This window comes from Leopardus geoffroyi, chromosome E1, assembly GCF_018350155.1.
Source record: "Leopardus geoffroyi isolate Oge1 chromosome E1, O.geoffroyi_Oge1_pat1.0, whole genome shotgun sequence".
In the NCBI taxonomy this organism is placed as follows: domain Eukaryota; kingdom Metazoa; phylum Chordata; class Mammalia; order Carnivora; family Felidae; genus Leopardus; species Leopardus geoffroyi.
This window is the reverse complement of record NC_059330.1, coordinates 39,122,079-39,141,435: the sequence shown is the minus strand read 5'-3', so window position 1 is coordinate 39,141,435 and position 19,357 is coordinate 39,122,079. Positions and strand designations below refer to the sequence as shown.

The following is a 19,357-nucleotide window of genomic DNA, read 5'->3' as shown; positions in this document are numbered from 1 at the left end:
CCTCCTGGATCCCCCACTCTAGCGGGGGGCCGCGTGGGTTGGGGGAGGTCCCAAGAGCTGGTCCTTCGGTCAAGCAGTTCTGTGAGCTGGCACTTTTCTGGGAAGGTCCAGAGCTGGCCTTCAGGACACCGAAGAGGATGCCTCTCCCAGATGGGCCCTGGCTAGGCGACTCGGGGGGCCATGTTCTGTGGCACTGCAGAAAAAGGAAAGGCAGGTGAGTGGGCACTGAGGAGCGGGTACACGGGCATTCCCCGTGGAGCTCCCCAACCTGGGCGGCCGGAGATTCTCCCGTGGCACCCGGCTGAGCAGACAGCTGGCACCATGCCTGGCTGGCAGAGACAGCCTGGGAGCAGGGCCCAGACACTGCTGGGGGTGGCAGGATAGCACAGCCAGGCTGGGGAGACGAGGACAGAGCCCAGAGCCACAAAGGGCCTCTCACCCACAGTCCCGAGGGGAAAGGTCAGGGTCTGCCACCCCAGAGGATCCCTGTGGCAGAGGCCAGCAGCTGGCCCTCCTCCTCCCTCCAGTGCGGGTTACCTGAGGTCAAGATACAAAGAACCGTGTGCCTGAGGGGAGGAGGGTGGGGGAGGAAAAGCCGCTTCCCTAAAGCATTGGCACTTCTCAGAAAAATGACTCCTAGGCCAGGGGGCCCCTCTTATACCACTTCCCCCCAAAATCCAAGCCCCAGCACCCCAGATGGGTTTGTCCCACAGGCCTAGGGAGGAGGCCCGTTGACATACACACAAATAAGGAAACGGGAACCAAGGACTCCTGGGTATCACCTCCAATGCTTACCAGCATGATGGGCCAGGGGTGGGCAGTGTGTAAGAAGGGTAGGGATTGCCCAGGATAGAACCTCCCCAGCCCCAGGCAATGAAACGGTAAGGGAGATTGATGAATTCAAAGTTCACCCTCATAGTCGGTGGCAAAAGCAACATCCCTGGATGGGGTGGGAGGAGGGCACACGATGAAGGACCAGATGCCCGCCCCCCCCCCCCCACACACACACACGTGTGTGTATACAGATCCAAACCCTGTTTGAACAGCTGGGATCAGAAGGGCATGCACAGATAACACCATGGGGCAGAGAGAGGCAGAGATGAACCCAGAGATGCCATGACACAGACAGAAAGGCAGCAACAAGGGAAAAGAGAGAAAGGGGAAAAAGAGAAGCATCCGCAAGAGGATGCTTCCAATCAAATCCACCTGGGGTATAGGATATACTAAAATAAATACATGTACATGGATATATTTCTTTATATACAAATACATATACACATATATATGACATATGTATGGCACTGTATATATGTGAAGACAAAAAAAGACAAAAAGAAAAAGCCATTTATTTGTTTTTTAATGTTTACTCATTTTTGTGACAGAGACAGACAGAGTGCCAGCGGGGGAGGGGAAAGAGAGAGAGGGACACACAATCCGAAGCAGGCTCCAGGCTCCGAGATGTTAGCACAGAGCCTGATGCGGGGCCCGAACTCATGAACCATGAGATCATGATCTGAACTGAAGTAGGACACTTAACTGAGCCACCCAGGCGCCCCAAAGAAACAGCCTTTTACTTTTTTTTTATTTTTTTAAATTTTTTTTTTTCAACGTTTATTTATTTTTGGGACAGAGAGAGACAGAGCATGAACGGGGGAGGGGCAGAGAGAGAGGGAGACACAGAATCGGAAACAGGCTCCAGGCTCTGAGCCATCAGCCCAGAGCCTGATGCGGGGCTCGAACTCACGGACCGCGAGATCGTGACCTGGCTGAAGTCGGACGCTTAACCGACTGCGCCACCCAGGCGCCCCAAGAAACAGCCTTTTAAAACCCCAATGAGAGACACCTGGGTGGCTTGGTGGGTGGAGCATCAGACTTCAGCTCAGGTCAAGATCTCTCGGTTTGTGAGTTCAAGCCTCACGTCAAGCTCTGTGCTGGCAGCTCAGAACCTGGAGCCTGCTTCGGATTCTGCGTCTCCCTCTCTCTCTGCCTCTCCCCTGTTCATGTTCTGTCTCTCTCTCTCTCAACATAAATAAACATTTAAATAAGTAAATAAATAACCACAATGAGATATCACCTCAGATCCACCAAGATGACTATAATCAAAAAGAATAAATCTGGCAAGGATATGGAGAAACCGGAACCCTCATACACCTGCTGGAGGGAATGTAAAACAGTACAACCACTTTGGAAAACAATGTGGCAGTTCCTCAAAAAGTTAAACAGAGTTACCTTATGATCCAGCAAGTCCACTCCTAGGTATCTCCCGAAGAGATATGAAAACATAAGTTCACACAAAAACTTGTGCTCAGATGTTCAGACCAGTATTACTCACAATGGCCTAAAAGTAGAACCGACCCAAATGTCTATCAGCTGATGAATGGACAGAGTGTCCATCCACATGCAAACTTAATTCTGCCAGAAAAAGGAATGAAGTACTGATATATACTACTACAACATGAAAACAGTCATGCTAGTCCTAAAAGGCTACATACGATGATTCCATTTCTATGAAACGCCCAGAATAGACAAATCTATAAAAACAGAAAGCAGACTGCAGTCACCAGGGGCTAGGGGGTGGGTTTGAAGGAAATGGGAGGTGACTGCTGACAGTTAACGGGGTCTTTTTAGAGTGATGAAAATTTTCAAAAATTGATGGTGGGGACATTCACACAACTCTGTGAGTATACAAAAACCACTGTGTTATACACTTTAATGGGTGAATTTTACGGTATATGAATTACATCTCAATAAACCTGTTAAAAAGAAGAAAGGAGGGGCCCCTGACCGGTTCAGTCAGTAGAGCGTGTGACTCTCAACGTCAGGGTCATGAGTTTGAGCCCCACATTGGGGGTAGGGTTTGATTAAAAATAAAAAATAAATATTACACAAAGAAGAAGGGAAGAGAAAAGGAAAGAGAGAAAGAGAAAAAAGGAAAAAGGAAAGAAACAAGGTCACAAAGACCCAAACTAAGGACTGCCTGCATTTCCAACCCCTGTTCCTCCCCCCACCACCCCCACCAAGCCTAGGCCACACCAGGTTCTAAGCTCCAGGCTCAGACCTAGAATCCAAGGGACATGCACATGGCCAGCGTTTGGCAGAGGACCATGCCTGGGATAGAGGAGTTCCTGCCAAGGCCACAGTGGACAAGGCCAGGACTTTTGGGCCCAGCTGGGCCAGGCTGAGGGAAGGGGAGAGGGGACAGGTACTTGCTAGGGAGGGGGCAGCTCCCCGAGGAGTGGAATCTGGACATTGTTAATGACCATGATTTTTACTGGTACTAATTATGACAACCATAAGGCCTCTCTCCTTACTCCTGAATGAAGTACCCCCTTCTCTCCCCAGGCCCCTGTTGATTCCCTCCCAGGCTGAGAAGGCTGACGTCAGAGGAACAGGGGCCCCACCCATTGGGCCAGCTGCCACCCCAGCCCCCCACGCCCCTGTGGGGCCCCACACAACGGGAACTCTTGAGCTGAGGGAGCCAGGCAAGGGAAGGAGGGGTTGGCCGAGCCTCATCAGCGTTGACAGTCAGACACACACACACACACACACACACACACACACACACGCGCGCGCGCGCTCTCTCTCTCTCTCTCCTGCAGAAACTCATGCATGCAGGTCTATGGAAAGCATCCGGGTGGGCAAGAGCATGCTTGCACGCCCCAGCCTGTGTGTGTGCGGGCACGCACGTGAAGAGAGGGAACCTGGAGATACCATCTCTCCACACCTGGGCTTCACCACACAATGAACATGGTTCAGGGCTTGTGTGCACGGCCCCAGGACACAGCTCCCCACAGACACACAACCACAGCCCCACAGTTTCCCAAACTGCACATTCCCTGGCCCTCACACAGCCAGGCTGGCCTTTGTGCCTGCCTCCCTGGGGGCCCAGCACCCAACACACACTGAGGTGCACCCTCTGACAAATACTCAGGAGGGTTTACGTCCACACAGGGGCCGGCCTCCCTGAGGTGAGGCCCAGGAAGCTGAGGCCCAGAAAGCCATTCACTCTAGACCCCAGGCATTCTGACTCAGCTTTTGGGAAATAGGGGGTGGATTCAGTCGGTCCAGTCTGGACCTTCCGCATCCCACCCCTGCCCCCAGAGGAGAGATGACTATGCCCACCTTAATGCCTGTGAGGACTTAGACATGGGACCAAACTTCAAAACCCCCTGCACTCCAAAGCCACACCCCAGTGAGAGACTGGAAGGCCTCCCTCACCCCATGAGAGCCTCACTATCCCTAACCCCGCTCAGCCTGCAAACTCTGGTGCAGAGTTACTCAGCTCCCTGGGGAGGACCTTGAGCCATGGGAGGGGGTAAAGGTCATGGAAATGAGCCGAGGGCCACGCTGGCCAGGGAACAGGGATGGGAGAGGGCAGGGATGATGGGGGCTGAGCCAAAGAGCACAGGCCCTGCCTCAGAAGCTCCCTCTGGAGCCATGATCCCTGGGGAGACACCTGGGCCCCAGCTACCTGGACCCAGGGGTAGAGAAGACACCAGCAGAGAACTGAAACCACCAAAGAAAGGGAAAACAAACTACCTACCTCCAACCTCCACCCTCTGCCCACCAGCTCTACTAACCGTGGGCACCCTCCCTCAAGGCAGAGAAAACCACAGGCCCATCCCTCCGATACGCTGAGCCTCGCCTGGGCACAGTCGGAGGGGGTGGGCGCTGGAGTGCCAGCCACCAGCCATGCATCCTGCCCACCGGAGCCTCCCTCACTCCCAAAAAGTGCCAGGGGAAACTCACACACCTAGAGGAAAAGGCAAGGGCTGGCTGAGCCATGAAGACGGTAGAAAGAACCAGAGGTTTGTAGGGTCAAATCTCAGCTCTGCCACTCTGGGTGACCTTCGGCAAGTCACTTAACCTCTCTAAGCGTCTGTTTACTCACTTGTGAGCTACCCCTCTCAACAACTGGCTGTGTGGTTTCAGACATATGAGTCTGGAAAGCACCTAGCACAGCACTGGGCACACAGGCGGTGCTGGGCAACGGGGCCCCTTTCCCCACACCTCTCACCACACCCGGTGCCTCCCTGGGCCATGTGTCTGCTCTCCCTTCCCTCTTCCCAACCAAACCAGGGCTAGAGTCTGTGGACAGGCCCCGGAGAGACAATTACCCATTTTCCAGGGTCTGCTTCCCCCCAGACTGAGAAGAGGGATGTGGGTGAGGGATATTCGGGTGTGGGTGGACGCCCAACCACAGCACTTTCCCAAATTCCCTTCTTTCATTTCACAAACCAAAAAAGAGAAACCTTTTGGATTTGGGGAGGGGAGGAAGGGAAGAGAAATAGACCATTTCCTTTCCTATCCCCAGAGAAGAGGAGCCGGGGGTCCCCAAACCCAGCTGATCCAGCCTCCCTTCCTCATTGACTCCCTCCTCTCAGCTCCCAGGCTCCTCTGCAACAATGGCTCCCAAGGAACAGAAGGCAGGCAGTCCCAGAGAGGCTGAGAGACAGGGACAGAGACTGGGCAGCTTAAAAGAAGGGGAGATGGGGGTTTTCCTCAGCATTCTAGACAGTCAGTGAATCATAGGCAAATGACATCCAAAGCTCAGCTCAACTTGACGGGGTACCCAGGGGAACACACAGGACATGAACCCTGGTGGAAACAAAGACCTGGACCCTCTGCACCCCCTATCAGATAAGGAGCTGGCAGGGCAGGGCAGGACAGGGCGGGACAGGGCAGATTTTAAACCAGAACAGTGGGCTGGAACTATTTATAAACTTTCCAGGAACACACACACAAACACACACACACACAAAGCCACAACTTCTCCCCTCCTCCTAGCTCTTCAGATCTTCAGGCAGGGTCTGGGGAGCAGTGATGATCACTACTCCCTCTTTCCCTTTTCCAAAGGTTCCTCTGGCCAAGGCTCTCACCCCTCTCCTCCCCTACAAGTCCACAGTCTAGCCACTCTGGTCCTCTGTTTACCTTTTGCTCACCAGAGTCCCAGCTGCAGGGAGCCAGCAAGGCCAGCCCCACTTTGAAAGAGATCACCACCCCAGGAGGGCCTGGACTATGTCAAGACAGGTACAGGGCACTTCTTCTCTACCAGACACTTGCAACCCCAGGCCTGCCTCACTAGAGCTAGGACTTGTTTGAAACCCAAACATGTGCAGGCCCTAAGCACATCCTCAGAGGGGATTAGGGGAGGGATGAAGTCCAGCATCTTCCTCTGTATGCTGCCACTGCCCAACTGCCTCAAGATGCAGCACTCAGTCCCAGAAGAGTGGGTCTGATGTCCCCTCAACCTGTGCCCCCACCTGGCCCTAGGTTCTGTCCCAGCTACGCAGGGCCAGCTGACCTCCAGCAGTGACTGATTACCAAGCAGAAAGGGCAACTGGGTAAGTCCAAACCTAGGACAGGCCAGGTTCTGGGAGGAGGAAATGGTGGTCTCTGTGGGCATGACAGTGCCTCCAATTCCTGCATCCCCAAAGACTGCACCCCAGAGCCCCCTAGGAGAGATGCTTGGGACCTCCAAAGCTCAAGGTGGCTGAGCTCCCCCTCCCCTGGAACCCACTGGGTCTTCTTTCAAAGCAGAGAGTAGGTGAAAGGGCAGGGGGCAGCCCAGGCCTCGAGGAGGGAACAACCTACAGGGAAGGAAGAAAACAGGAAGAGGAAGAGATGAGCCTGCCGAAGCCACAGCCAGACCACAGGAGTGTGTGGACCAAACAAAGGCCCCTCTGTCCGGGCAGGGGACCAAGGGGGCACAGACAAAGGGGACCCCCCCCCCCCAGCTTGGAAACCACCGTCCTTATACCCAGCCTGGCATGGGGCTTTCCCCACCTTCACCTTGGCAGCTGCCCCCTCACCACTTGTCTCCCCACTATACCACGCAGGAAACACTGTTCTCACAATGGGAGCACACACAGCAAGGTTGTGTGTGTGTGTGTGTGTGTGTGTGTGTGTGTGTGTGTAAGGCTACATTAATCCCCGCCCTCCGCTATCCCCTCAGCTCTGCCCTAAACCTGAGACTGCCAGATTCTGAATCCTAGGGCAGAAAGTCAGCAGGACATGGTCCTACCAATCCCCTCCCAGCACCCCTCCCTGGGGACCTCGACTGCAGGGAAGCCGGGAACGCCAATCCCCTGCCTCAGGATATCCTCTTGGCTCTGACCCCAGACCAGGCCTGAGTCAGACTGTACCCCGCCCCATACCCCTCCATCCACTGACCCCCCAGGAACTTCCTACTCTGCACCCGCCTACCAGTTGGGGGTTAGAACTAGGGGGAATCTCCTCTTCTCCATCCCTGGCTGAAGAGGGAAACCCACAAGGGGGTGGGAAGAATGGGTCACAAAGTCGTATGGCCTGCCCCTTAAAGCACAGGGCCTTCAGGCTCAGAGAAAGGCTGGTACAGGCTGTGTGCAAGGGTGAGGCAGACCCCCACCTCCCCACCCCCAAACACACACACAACCTGCCCAGAGCCTCCTCCCACTCCAGCTTATACCCCAAGACATCCCAGAAGCTCCCTGGGGAAGGCAATTTCCATGAGAACACAAGATGGGAGAAGGTTCCAAAGGTAAAAGGAGATAGGGAACAGAGGTCCCACGAACCTCTGTGATGTATTTTTGAGGCAGCACAACCTAGCCTGGAGGGGACAGGACCACACAATCAGTCAGACTCACACAGTCAGCCAGTCAAGCACAGCCAGACACAGTCACGGTCTCCCCGACACTGGGTCTGAGTAGGTGGCTGTGACTCCTTCCCACAGACAGAAGTCTGTCGGGGGGGGGGGGGGGTGCCTAGAGGATCTGGAGCATCAGAGACCACACACACTCAGCCTGAAATAGCCCCCAAGGCAGGCCCCCCAAGTCCCTTCCCAACTGTGGCCCTGGGGGGAGGGGCAGCTCCCTCCCCACAAGAACCGGGGTAGTGCCCACGGCGGCTATCTCCATGGCAACCAACAACAAACATCCCTGGAACCACAGTGGGACAGGAAGTGACAGCCACGTGACAGGAAGACTTTTTTTTCCAGTGTTGGGGGGTGATAAAGATTGTTACCAGCACGTAGAGAATCAGCTGTCCCTTAAGGTTCCCCCACTTGGAGCTGGAGGGAAGGGGGCCAGCTGGGAGGGTGGCCACCCCCTATTGCAGTGTGTGAGGTTGGTCGCAGGGCTGATGGGCCCTCCCTCCTGGCCTGCCACTCACGGTTCTCCCCCTTGCTCCCCCTCCCCTCCACTTCCTGCCGTGACTAGAGATCAGAGAACTCCCCACCGCAGCTTCCCCTTCTCAAGTCTCGATTCCTGGGCTGGAGGTTTCACCGTGGGCCGAGGGGCAGAAGGAAGGAGGGCTGGGGATCTGCGGTAGGACCCAGGGGACAGAGGCTCTGGGGGAGGAGCCGGGAGGGAGCCACTCCTAGGTAGGTGTGTACACACAGGCACACAGAGAGTGGGTCACGGTGACACACGGCACGGCGGCGGCCAGCAGGGCGCAGTGACACACGGAGACTGCCTGACCTCAGGCAGCTCTGGGGGGAGGGGAGCAGAGCCATTGGATACAGCCCGCACACCCCACTCCAGCCTGTCCTGAGCCTCTGGGTTCATCTCAGGCAGCTACTGGCCGCCAGACAGGCGAGATCCCAACCGTACCCAGCCCCCACCGCCTCTCCCCAGCCTTTTGTGCTCAGGAATCCCCCTCCCTGCTCCAAGGTGCCCGCCCAGACGAGGGCACCTTGGTGGAAGGTGGGGGGGAAAGGAACCTCCCTCCACCCCCCTCCCCTTCTCTGCAGATGTCCCAGACTATATTTAGCCCAAACCGGGCGGCCAGCCAGACCCAGACTCCCCACTGGTCGGGAGCTGAGCTCCCAGTTTTTATGCAATTAAAACATTAACAGAGAACCACCCCCATCCACAACCCCCATGCCCCCCAGCCCTCCCTGAGCAACAGAGCTCAGTTAACTTAAACAGGGCAGCTCAGCTCTGCAGCCTGTGAAGGGGATGGGGGGGTCACTGGGCAAACAGCAATAAACTCATTCCTTTGCCCATCTCCCAGGCCCTGCCCCCACAGGCAGGATTGGGACATCATCCTTGAGATCAGGTTGACACTTGCAGAGGGGGTGTGGGGGGGTAGGCTTTCCTTATTCCGGCCGGAAGGCAAAGGCAAAACCCGGGGGGGGGGGGTTGCCTGGTTGCAGAAATTCCACCTGTCATTTTGTAGCCCCCTTCCATGGCCGGCTCCAGTTACAGCGCTGGGGGTTGGCAACAGGTGCTGGCCAGGCTGGCAGCAGTCTAATCCCCCATCCGCTCCCGGGGCTGACAGTGGTGCCTAGAGGTCCCGGCAGGGGCCAAGCAGGCAGGATGCTGGGTAGAAGAAGGAGGAATCACTGCCAGGCAGGTAGGGGGCAGCCCAAGGCCCTTCTGTAAACGTGGCTCCCTAGACTCTGTGATGTGTGTTGGAGGGTCTAGAGAAGGCAGGGAAACCTTAGTTCCATAGCACCTATTTCATTTCCCCATGATGCCAGGCAGGCGGGCTACAGTGTGGGAGGTCTGTCTGCCTGCCTCTTCCTCCTCCTCCTCTCCAAATTCCAGGAACAGGCAAGGGAGGCTCCAGTTGCGGAGAGAGAGGGAGAGAAAGCAGGCGGTCCCAACTGGTGGGGGGGGGGGGGGAAGGGAGGAGGCGGGGACTGGAGCGGGAGGCAAGATCCAGACAAGCAAGAGACACCCACACCCAAGCCAGACGGGGGACAGACACACCGACGCTGACACATTCTCACACTCTGGGCCTGGTCCCTGCACACCACCCACCCTGCAGGGACACCCAGACACTCTCAGCCAATCCTGCCAATCCCCAGAACACTCCCTGGACACACACGGAGATCCAGGCCCTCGCCCCCACCCTCCATCCCCTACAAACCGTGTGGGCTCTAGACAGCAGCCAGAGGGTGGAGAGGGGAATGGAGGGAAGAAAGACAGCAGGCATCAGAGAGGATGTGCGGCCAAAGCCCTGGGAGCTGAGGTATCAGTTGCCACACGCCTTTCCCAAAACCCAGTAAGTCAAGACAACCCTGGTCATCTTGCCAGGGACCCTGCCAGCTTCCCACACTCCCAAAACCACTGCCACCAGAAAGGGGCGTGGGGCCCTGGGCAAGTGGAGATTACCATGTTCATTCGTCACAGGGATAGGATTACCTTCCCTAGATGCCCATCACCATAGATCCCAGACACTACTCCTAAACAGACCTCCAGAAAGGCCCAAACACACCCATCCCTCCGCTCAGCCCAGGTCAGGCCCTGCCCTGCCCAGCCTATGCTGCCCAAAGCGCAGGGAACCAGGCACTGAGGTTTATATTTTGGAGCAGGCCGCACCCTCACGTCACACAGTTCTGAGGACTACCCCACTAAAGAACCTAGAAGTCTGAGCAAGAAGTGGGTTGAGGGGAAAGGTCCTAGAGGGCAGAGCCAGCTTCTAAGACCAAAGGATTTAGGGAGGAGGAGCCAATTAACCGAGGTCTGGGTCAATGCCCCCAAAACAGACTTGAAGTGCCACTCAGACAATGTCCTCTACCCCACACTAGACAGAGTGGCAGGAACCGCGTCATGGCACATGTGGGTGACTGTGCCCAGCGGGGGAGGCACAGGGGTGATCAGGATGGGGCTGCCCACAGCTAGCTTCCTGCCAGGCTGCCACATGGCTGGGAGTAGGAGGTGGACCAGAGAAGTGTCCCAGAATGGTAGCAGGGGCATTTAGGGTCAAATTAAGGATGGAGACTGAGAGGTGATAGGAGGAGGTGGCCAGGATTAAGCCATTCCAAACCCAGGGTCTTTTCAGAACTGCTACCTCATCTGCACTGCCCTCACCAGTCTGGTGGGGAAACTCCTGCATGGACCACTTCATGCACATTCACTCACACCCTCAAAGTCCAAATCTAAGATCCTCAGCTCCTAAGGGCCTACCGCAGTCTGACCCTAGTGACTGCTCGGTCTCAGGACCAACGTAGCCCAGACTCCCAGACAGAACTGATGTCCCAGCCCCTCCCAGTACACTAACACCCTTCATAGTCAGAAAGCCCCAGACACCCCCTTTCCTCCAGCTCCAAATACTTTCTCTTGTTCTTCCCCCAGACTCATCACCACCCCCAACAGGGGGAAGCCCCAAGGTGTCAAGCCACCCCCGCTCCAATCTGGGTCTTCCCCAACCCAGCCTCCCCATCAAGCACAAGGCCCTGAAGGAGTGCTTGGCGCTCAAGCCCACTTTGTAGCAAGACCTGGTGCCTTTACTGAACCACTTCCCTAGAACAACCCTGCCCTATGACCACTGCAGCCAGGGAAAGGGACAAGAGACATCCCTGAATCTCCCACCCAGGAAACTGGAGGAGGGATGGTGGTCAGGAGCAAAAGTGAGGGGGAGTTAGCAGAAGGGGGTGGGGAAGTGGGGGAGTGTTCTCAGGAATAGTCCCTCTAAGAACATATACACACACACATGTGCACACAGCCCACAGGCAGAAAGCAATCTGGTAGAAGGAGCTGGCACCAGCTGAATGCTGAGGGTACCCCATGCCAGCACATGGGCATCCTATCCAAGACAGGATGGACAGAGGCAGAGAAATATCTTCAAGGCTGTGGGGCTTTTCTTGTCTGATTTCCATAGGAGTCGGTCTCCATCCCCAGCCTAGCACACTGGTGGCCTGCCGCCCTTCCCACTGAGCAACTTGACAATAGGGCAGTGCCCAGAGAGGAGAAGGGGCATAGCCAAGCTGATTTTCCAGCACCCCCCCCCCCATCCACATCTGGCTAGCAGCTTCTCCTCCTCGTGGGTGGCACCAGGTCCCAGACATCCTCTGCAGAGCAAAGACAACCAGTCCATTCCGTCCTCCCCTCACCCCAAAAAGCTTCCATAACCCCATGGTAGCACTAGATCCAGAGACCTCCCTCCTGGTACTGCACTGACTCCCTTACCCAATTCGATCGGCTCCCCTCACTCCACGGGGGACACCAGCTGAGCGGGCCCCGCCCCCCAGCCGCCTGCTCCGGTGGGGGTGGGCCTCCGGGCTGATTCTCCCCAAACCACAGGGCAGCTCAGATAACAGGAGGAAAAGGAGGGGGCTAGTCCGTTGGGCATCCGATCTCTCCCCAAACAGGTTTGAAAGTCTTTTTGTTTTGTTTGTTTTTGAAGAGGAAAGCAAGAGGGAGTAGGAGTTCCCAGCGGCGGTTCTGCCACAGCTCGGGCGCCGGGGACACGCGCGGCAGACCGCCCCAGATGCCTCACGGCTGCGCGCGAACACTCGGGCGCAGACAGACGCACAGATTGGACTCCCCCACCCTGGGCACCGCGGCGGCGGGGTAGGAAGCCCAGGAAACCCCGGGTTCCCGTCCGAACCCGCCCAGCACCAGGTCCCCGCCTGCAGCTCCTATCAGGGACAGGCCAAGGGGCCCCGGTGCCCGCGGGAGCTGGGGGCTCTCCAAAATCCCCGGGGCAGAGGTTACCTCGCAGCAGGAGGAAGCAATCCGTCCAGAGCGCCCGCGGGCTCGGCGTCTGCCCTGACCCTGCGCCTCGGTGCTGTTAAGCGTCAGGGGTACGGGATCCCAGGAGAGGAGCAGTCTGGGGGGCCGCGGCTCAGGGGCGCGGGGCGAAGGCAGCGGCCATGGCGAGTCACGTGCGGAGGCTGAAACTTTACCCGGAGCCCCAGACTAGGGGGGCGGAGGGTACGGAGCAGGAGGGGCGGCCCTCTCCCCCACCCAGACCCGCCTCTGCCCGCCCACCGACCTATCACCAGCCAGGGGCGGGCCTGTGGGATCACGCCCCCCGCCCCTCCTTAACAGACCCGGAGAAGGGCGAGTCTTAAAGGAGACGCGGCTAGCTAAAGGCTGGACCGTGGGAATCTGGGAGAATTCCCTCCCTCTGCCCCAAAAGGAGAGATTCTGAGAGGGCAGGAGGAGTTCTGCGGAAAGAATGGAAAGAGGACTCTGTCGAGAAAGGACAGCAGTGTGTGGTATCACACTCCCTTGCCCCCAATCACACATACCCACACTCGAAGAGGCACAGATCACACACACGCCCAACACCTAAACCGGGGAAGAGAGCATAATATAGAAGTGAATATAGTGACTCTGGCCCTAGATATTAAGCCCCTAACTCCTATAGTTATAATCCTTCTCTGGGGATCAATTGGAACTCAGAGCTGTGCGACCTTGAATAAGTCGCTTCCTTTCTCTGAATCTTAATTTTCCCATCTGAAAAAAAAAAAAAAAAGGAAGTGCAAGAGTAGGTATACCTCCCTCGAGTAATGACTCCTCTCCTCTTCCCCCAAACACCTCTCCAGTTCGAGCAGGTCTGAGGAACTAGAGCCCAACCTAACCCCTCAGCATCTCCTTGCCAAGTACCCTTCCCCCAGAAGGGCAGTGGCCTTTGGATCTTCCAAGAACCAACCAGGGGGCGCCCAGGAGCACCCCTCAGTGCTAGAGGACTCTCAGACTCCAGCTTCTCTCTCCTGGCCCAGTCTGGAGGAGCCAGAAGAGCTCTCGTTCTTGCTCTAGCGGGGCAAGATCTGAATCACTCTCCATCTGCAGAGACCCCAGTTCCCAGCACAGCCACAGGCCCCCTTCGAGCCTGCTGCTCCGTTTGGAAGGATCACGTCCCCACCTGTAGCAGCCTACTGGGGGGGAAGCAAAATCATTAAGGAACAACACCACCCCCCTCCCCGGTCAGAGAAGTGGCCACAAGTGCCCCCACAGGACTTCCCAGTGGAAGGGGAAGTGTCACACTCCCAGGCCTCCACCCCAGTGAGGAAGACTCTCAGCCTGACCCGGCTGGCAAAGCTCTCAAAGCCACCGGCCCGACGGCCCCCGCTTTACAGACGAGGAACAGGAGGTCGGGAGTGGACACAGGGTTCTGCCCACCATCACACCGGCTGCACAGCTGGGTGGAGAATCGGAGTATCTGATTGTTCCCTCCAGCTTTAGCCCCCCAGCCTTGGTAAAGTAGGACAAGCCTGGTCGGTGGGATGATCTGCTCTGAGGTCCGGCACAGGGACAGGGCGCTGGGGCAGCGCTTCCCCAGGCCCTTTCCCGCCCTCCAGGCCCGGCTGTCTCTCGCTCTCGCGCTCTCGTCTGGATTTCCGTCCACCGGTGCGAAACGCCCGCCCAGCCCCTCCCGTCCTGTCCCGTCCAGATCCATCCGCAAACATGCGCTCAGCGGGCAGGAATGCGCCAATGGCTCCCAGATGTGGACGCCGACGCTTAACCCCTTCCCCCCCAACCCCCCCCCCCCCCACCGCCCAGGCCTTCCAGCCTAAGCCTAACCAGCAGCAGGGGGCGTTGCCCCGGGTGAGACCAGCTTGGGAGGGGGGTCAGCGCCAGCCACCCCTAGCCCACACAGGCTCTTCCTGCCCTAGATTTTGCCAGTATCCCTTCTAGCTAAAGCTATGGACACAAAAATGCAAGTGTGCATAAACACGGGTACACTGCCTCCCACGAAGAAAGGCCTTCACATATACGTGCCAGCACACAGGGTCAGGTACACTCGTGCACACTGATATTCAGATGTGTAAACGCACATGCAGGACCCCCATATATGCACACCCACATACATATTCAGAGCACACATGTATCCACATCCTTGAGTCAAACAGAACATGCATATATAAGACAGGCATTTGTGCATGCACAAGGTCATGAGGCAATGTGGGGCACACTCCTGAACAGACACGGCAGTAGGCCCATGTGCAGATGGAGGAAGAAATTCATGCACCCACACACCCACTCCCCACAGGGGGCCAGACACTCATGCACAGAAGACTGGCCCCAGATGTACAAGCACACAGCCCACAGGCCTTTGGGGCACTTTCCCCCTGTCCAGGGCACCCAGTACTGCCTGTCCAGGCTCTAGCCCTACCCAGGCTTGACTCCAGGAAACAGGAGAGGTCCCCAGGTGGGAGGCCAGGAGTCTTCAAGCTGCAGCAGCTGAACTCCAGCTGTGCCGGACCCCCAGCAGGGTCCCCACCCCCACCCTGCAGGGACCCTACACAGGAGGGGAGAAAAGTGCAGGAGGCAGCAGGAGACTATCAGACTGAGAAAAGCCACAGGCCAGGGGGCTCCTCACTCTTTAGGAAAGACACTCCTTCTTGGGGCCTGCCCTTCCCGTCCTGTATACAGAAGGCAATGGGCTGGGGAAGAAGTCTGAGCCACTGTTTTCCCAAGACAGGGATCTCTCTCCAAAGGGAAACCCTAGAGAGCCCGCAGCACCCAAAGGAGATACAAAATAGCCCTGAGACACCCCCCCCCCCAGGAGGGCCCACAATTCCAGCAAAACAAGGCCTCCCTCTCACAGCCGGTGGGGAGCTCCTATTCAAGAATAGCACCACACTGGTAGTGAGTGAGAAGAGACTACCTGGATGCAGGCCGTGTGGGAAATGTCTGCTGGAACCAGCCCAGCCCCTGACTCCTCTTCCCCTCCCTGGCTGCCCTCCGCCCCCCTCATCCCTGGGGGAGCTCCTCCCACAAGCACGCTCACTTCCCCACTCCCTCTGATTCGAACTGAAGGGCAATCTGGGGCACGGCTCCTGTTTCCATTGTGCAGATGAGGAGACTGAGGTACGAAAAGGAAATTGTCTTGCTCAAGGTCATACGGCTTGCCAGCGGCAGAGCTAAGATTCTGACCCACAGGCCCCTTCTCAACCGCCCCCCCTTCACTCCGAATCAAACATTTCCACTCAGTACCACGCTGCTTCCTTCTTTACCCCCTCAATAGAGCACATGGGACAAACACCAGAGCTGCAGGGTGGTGGATAGGGCCAGAACATGCCAGAGAGAGATCAGAGAAGACACCGGAGGCTACATACATGGTCCCCCAACCCCACCCCAAGCATGGTGCCCACCTGCCCAGCAGGCACAGCCCGGTGACTCAGCTGCATCCGGGGGAGATGCCAGGGCAGTGACTCACCTACCGAGAAGAGCTGAGCCTGGCACCTTGCCAGCCCCAGGACAGAAGTGACTTAGTCACCAAGACTGTGATGCCCAGCAGGCACAGCCCAGGGATTGGGGACAGGGGCAGGCTGTGTCCTCCATGGTTACATGCGCCCCCTGGCGAAGAACAGGCATCCTAGGGCTAGCCACAGCTGTACCCGCCCCTGTCCCCTCATCACTGCCCACCCCCAGCTTGCCAGGCCCTGTTCTAGTGCAGACAAGTTCTGTGAGACCCCTAGGCTGCCCTGCCCCCCTGCGGCCTGCCCCCTGCCATCATTCACCACCCACTCTCCCACCAGCCCCACCTCCTCCTGCCACCCAAGTCGTACCCAGGCTGTGCGGCTCCTTTAACATGTCCTGGCAGCACCTCCTGCCCCCACAGCCCCTCTCCACCCCCAACACACACACACATGCAGTCACACACACTTCTGCCAGCCCTGCTTCTGCCAGCAGCTGCTGAAGCTGTTGAACAGGAGGGGAATCAGGAGGGTGGGGTGTAGGGATTGGGTTACCAGAGGCTGATGGGGTGGGCTGTCACCCAATCCCTCCCCAGCTAGTCCTCCCCCCCCCCCCCCCCCCCCCCCGTCTCCCTTACCCACCTGCTTCCCCCCACCTCTGGCTGGCAGCCTACTGCTCTCTAAGGCCCTCCACCCCCACTCCACCCAAGCTAGAAAATAAATGGTCAAGGGTATTTGTCATGCTAAGGCCAGCCCAGTATATGAGAGAATGAGAGAGAATGAGAGGGACAGAGGCAGCGATGGACAGAAAGAGTAATTCCTGCGCTCAGCGCTCTAGCTACAGCCACTAGGTGTGTATATCACTGTGTATATGGAGCCGGAAGGGGACTGGGTAACTCTCCAAGTCCCAGGAGGATTGGGGGGAGGGGGTGGCCCAAGGGGAATGGACTGGCTGAACAACCTCAATCCATTTGCACTACTGATTTCTCACACACTGCAGCAGGCCTGAAGGCGGGCAGGAGGGGGGGGGGCAGGATAAATCAGCCCCCAGAGACATAGAGACTGAATGGAGAGGTGGGAGGGGTGCCTGCACCACAATTTGCGGCCCACTGTGCCAGGCTTGGTGGGGAGGGGGTAGGCAACAGAGGAATAAGAGACAGAGTGGCAGGAGGCAGAGTGGGGGAGGAAATGTTGGATTCAAGCCCACCTGGAACACCTCCTTCCAGCTGGATCTGAGGCTGATTGAAAGAAAGAAGGTGGGGGACAGAAGCACCACGTTTGACTCCATAGGCAGGGCCCTGAGCAACTCCAGGGGGCGCCATTCACAGTCTTTGTGCAACATGGTGGCCCTGGGGGTGAGACTGAGACCAGAGACTGAGTCCTGAGGGACCGCAACTCTCTCCTGAACTTTCTCCTCCCAAAGCCCAACCAGGTGCTCTGCCCCCAGGCCTTGGAGGAGGGCTCACTTCTGACTTGTGGCTGGAAGCCTCTGGTAATCTACCCACTCTTCTGCCTGTGCCCCTCCTTTCTTGGGGGCACTGGCAAACAACCAGGATGACCTCCGTGGGGCCGGATGGGGGCTCTGGAGAGCCTGCAAAACTCCCGTCCTTGGTCTGTCCTTAGCTCATCTCAGGACTGCGGGAAAATCCGGGCCTTCTCTGGGTCTCTAAGGTGGAGTGAGACTGGATGCCCCTTCCCTGAGGTGTCTCTAAGCCCAGACTCGCCAGCCTGTGAGCCTGTTGGCAGATGCCCAGCACCTCGATTCACACCAGTGGCCACAGGCCACCTAAACAAACCCCAACCCTGACCTCCTTCCAGCCTGGACACAGGCTCTCTCCACATAGTGGAGACTTCTAAACAAACCAAGCTGGGGTTTACGGGAGACGGTGCATAAACAAGCAGAGAAGGAAACAACCAGGTCCTCCCTGCTGCAGCAGGGGAGGGAGACACAACCAGGTGTGGTGAGGGACCCTGAAGAGAGAAGATGGGTGCAAGGGGTCCCAGTGCAGCCAGATGACTGCTTGAATGTCCTAGTGCAAGGAATATCCTGCCCCCACCCCAGGCCTGTTTGCTCCTCCACAAGGGGGAGGGATTGTCTAAGTGGTCTTTAATGCCCTTTCAGGGTTCTAAGTCTAGCAGGACAGAGAACCCGCCAAGGGGTGCCCAGTATTCCTCATCCCAGCCCAGCCCATCTACCTGGGTCAGGACCCTCTCTGCCAGACCCTGCCCCAGCCCAATGCGTGCCTCTCTGCCCTGTCTGCTGCCCCTCTGGCTCTTCCTCACTCCTCCGCCTGCCTGCTTACCCTCACCTTGGCCAGCCCCTCTGCTGCCCCGTGCTTTTCTGCACGTCCCTCCTGCCAGGGGACAGACCGACTAAAAATAGTCCCTGCAGCCTTTCTCGCCCACAGCTGCCCAAAGAGCAGGAAATGAGGGGGGCAGGGAGGCCCGTGTCCTGCTCTCCCCCACAAACTCCCAGCTCCAAACCAAGTCCAGGACTCCAGCCTGGGGAGAGTGCCAACCTGGCCATCTCAGGGGCATCCCACACCCCTTCCCTAGGGGAGAGGCCTGCCCATAAGTGCCTGCCATCCTAGAGCTGTCCCTGCCCTCCGAGAGGAGGAGAGCGGAGGCAAGCAGTCTAGAGGGAAACCTTCCCAATTTCTGACAAATCAGTGCCAACCACATTGTGGGCACCGAGAGGGCAGGGCCTGGCTCCACTGACTGGTCTTTTGAGGGCAGAGGGAATTGGCATGGGGAAGTTTGTGCTGGTTTCCTTCATCCTGGCCCAGCTGGAGAGAAGACAAAATAGTGCCCCAGCCTTAATTATGCTAATCCTCTGCTCCCCAAAATGTGTGGGTACAGACATAGGGGTTTCGATGGCCACCCCCAGATACCATGAGAAAAAAAGCTTGAAAGAATAGCAGAAGATCTTGGCTGCCCACATGTAAAGATGAAAGCCTGGAGGCGAGAACAGGCCATGCCTTCCAGGCAGGGCATGTGTTGCCCCCAAGCTGAGTCAGAGGTTGGGAGGGAGGAGTTGGGGTACACAGTGCCAGGGGCTGTGGTGCCCCCACCCCTATCCCACCTGGGATTCTTGACACCTCCCAGCCCAGGGAGAAGGCCCTCCCCACACAGGAGGAAGGAAACCAGCTTAGCGACTCTCTGGAGGCCTGAAGGACAGCCCTGCACCAGGAGGCAGGCGGGAAACCCAGGAGTCCTGGCGCCCAGCCCAGAGAGTGAATGAGAGAAATACCTTGGAGGGGAGGAAACAGCCCAGAGTGAGGCAGACACATGGTGCCCCCAGCAGCTCCCAGATGTGACCCATAAGGGGGAACTGGCCAAAGGGGCTGGATGGGGAAAGTGAACACATTTCCAAACAAGAAGAGAAGAAAACAGGGCCATGAGAATGGGGGAGGGGGCAGAGCCAGCCTGGCCCTCACCTGCTGTCCTCTCCTCCAGGTCACGGTCAGAGATAGTGTCATTTAGGCCACCAAAGATCAAAGA

The 19,357-nt window shown here is 57.3% G+C and overlaps 1 protein-coding gene across 1 annotated transcript in view; it reads right to left on the bottom strand.

The window, feature by feature from the left end:
- Positions 1-98: 98 nt before the first annotated feature.
- CDC6 (cell division cycle 6) overlaps positions 99-19,357 on the bottom strand; it is a 45,357-nt gene continuing 26,098 nt past the window's right edge. The window contains exon 13 of the transcript XR_006714959.1: positions 99-193. The gene's annotated coding sequence lies outside the window, so the exon portion shown is untranslated. The remainder of the gene's footprint in view (positions 194-19,357) is intronic.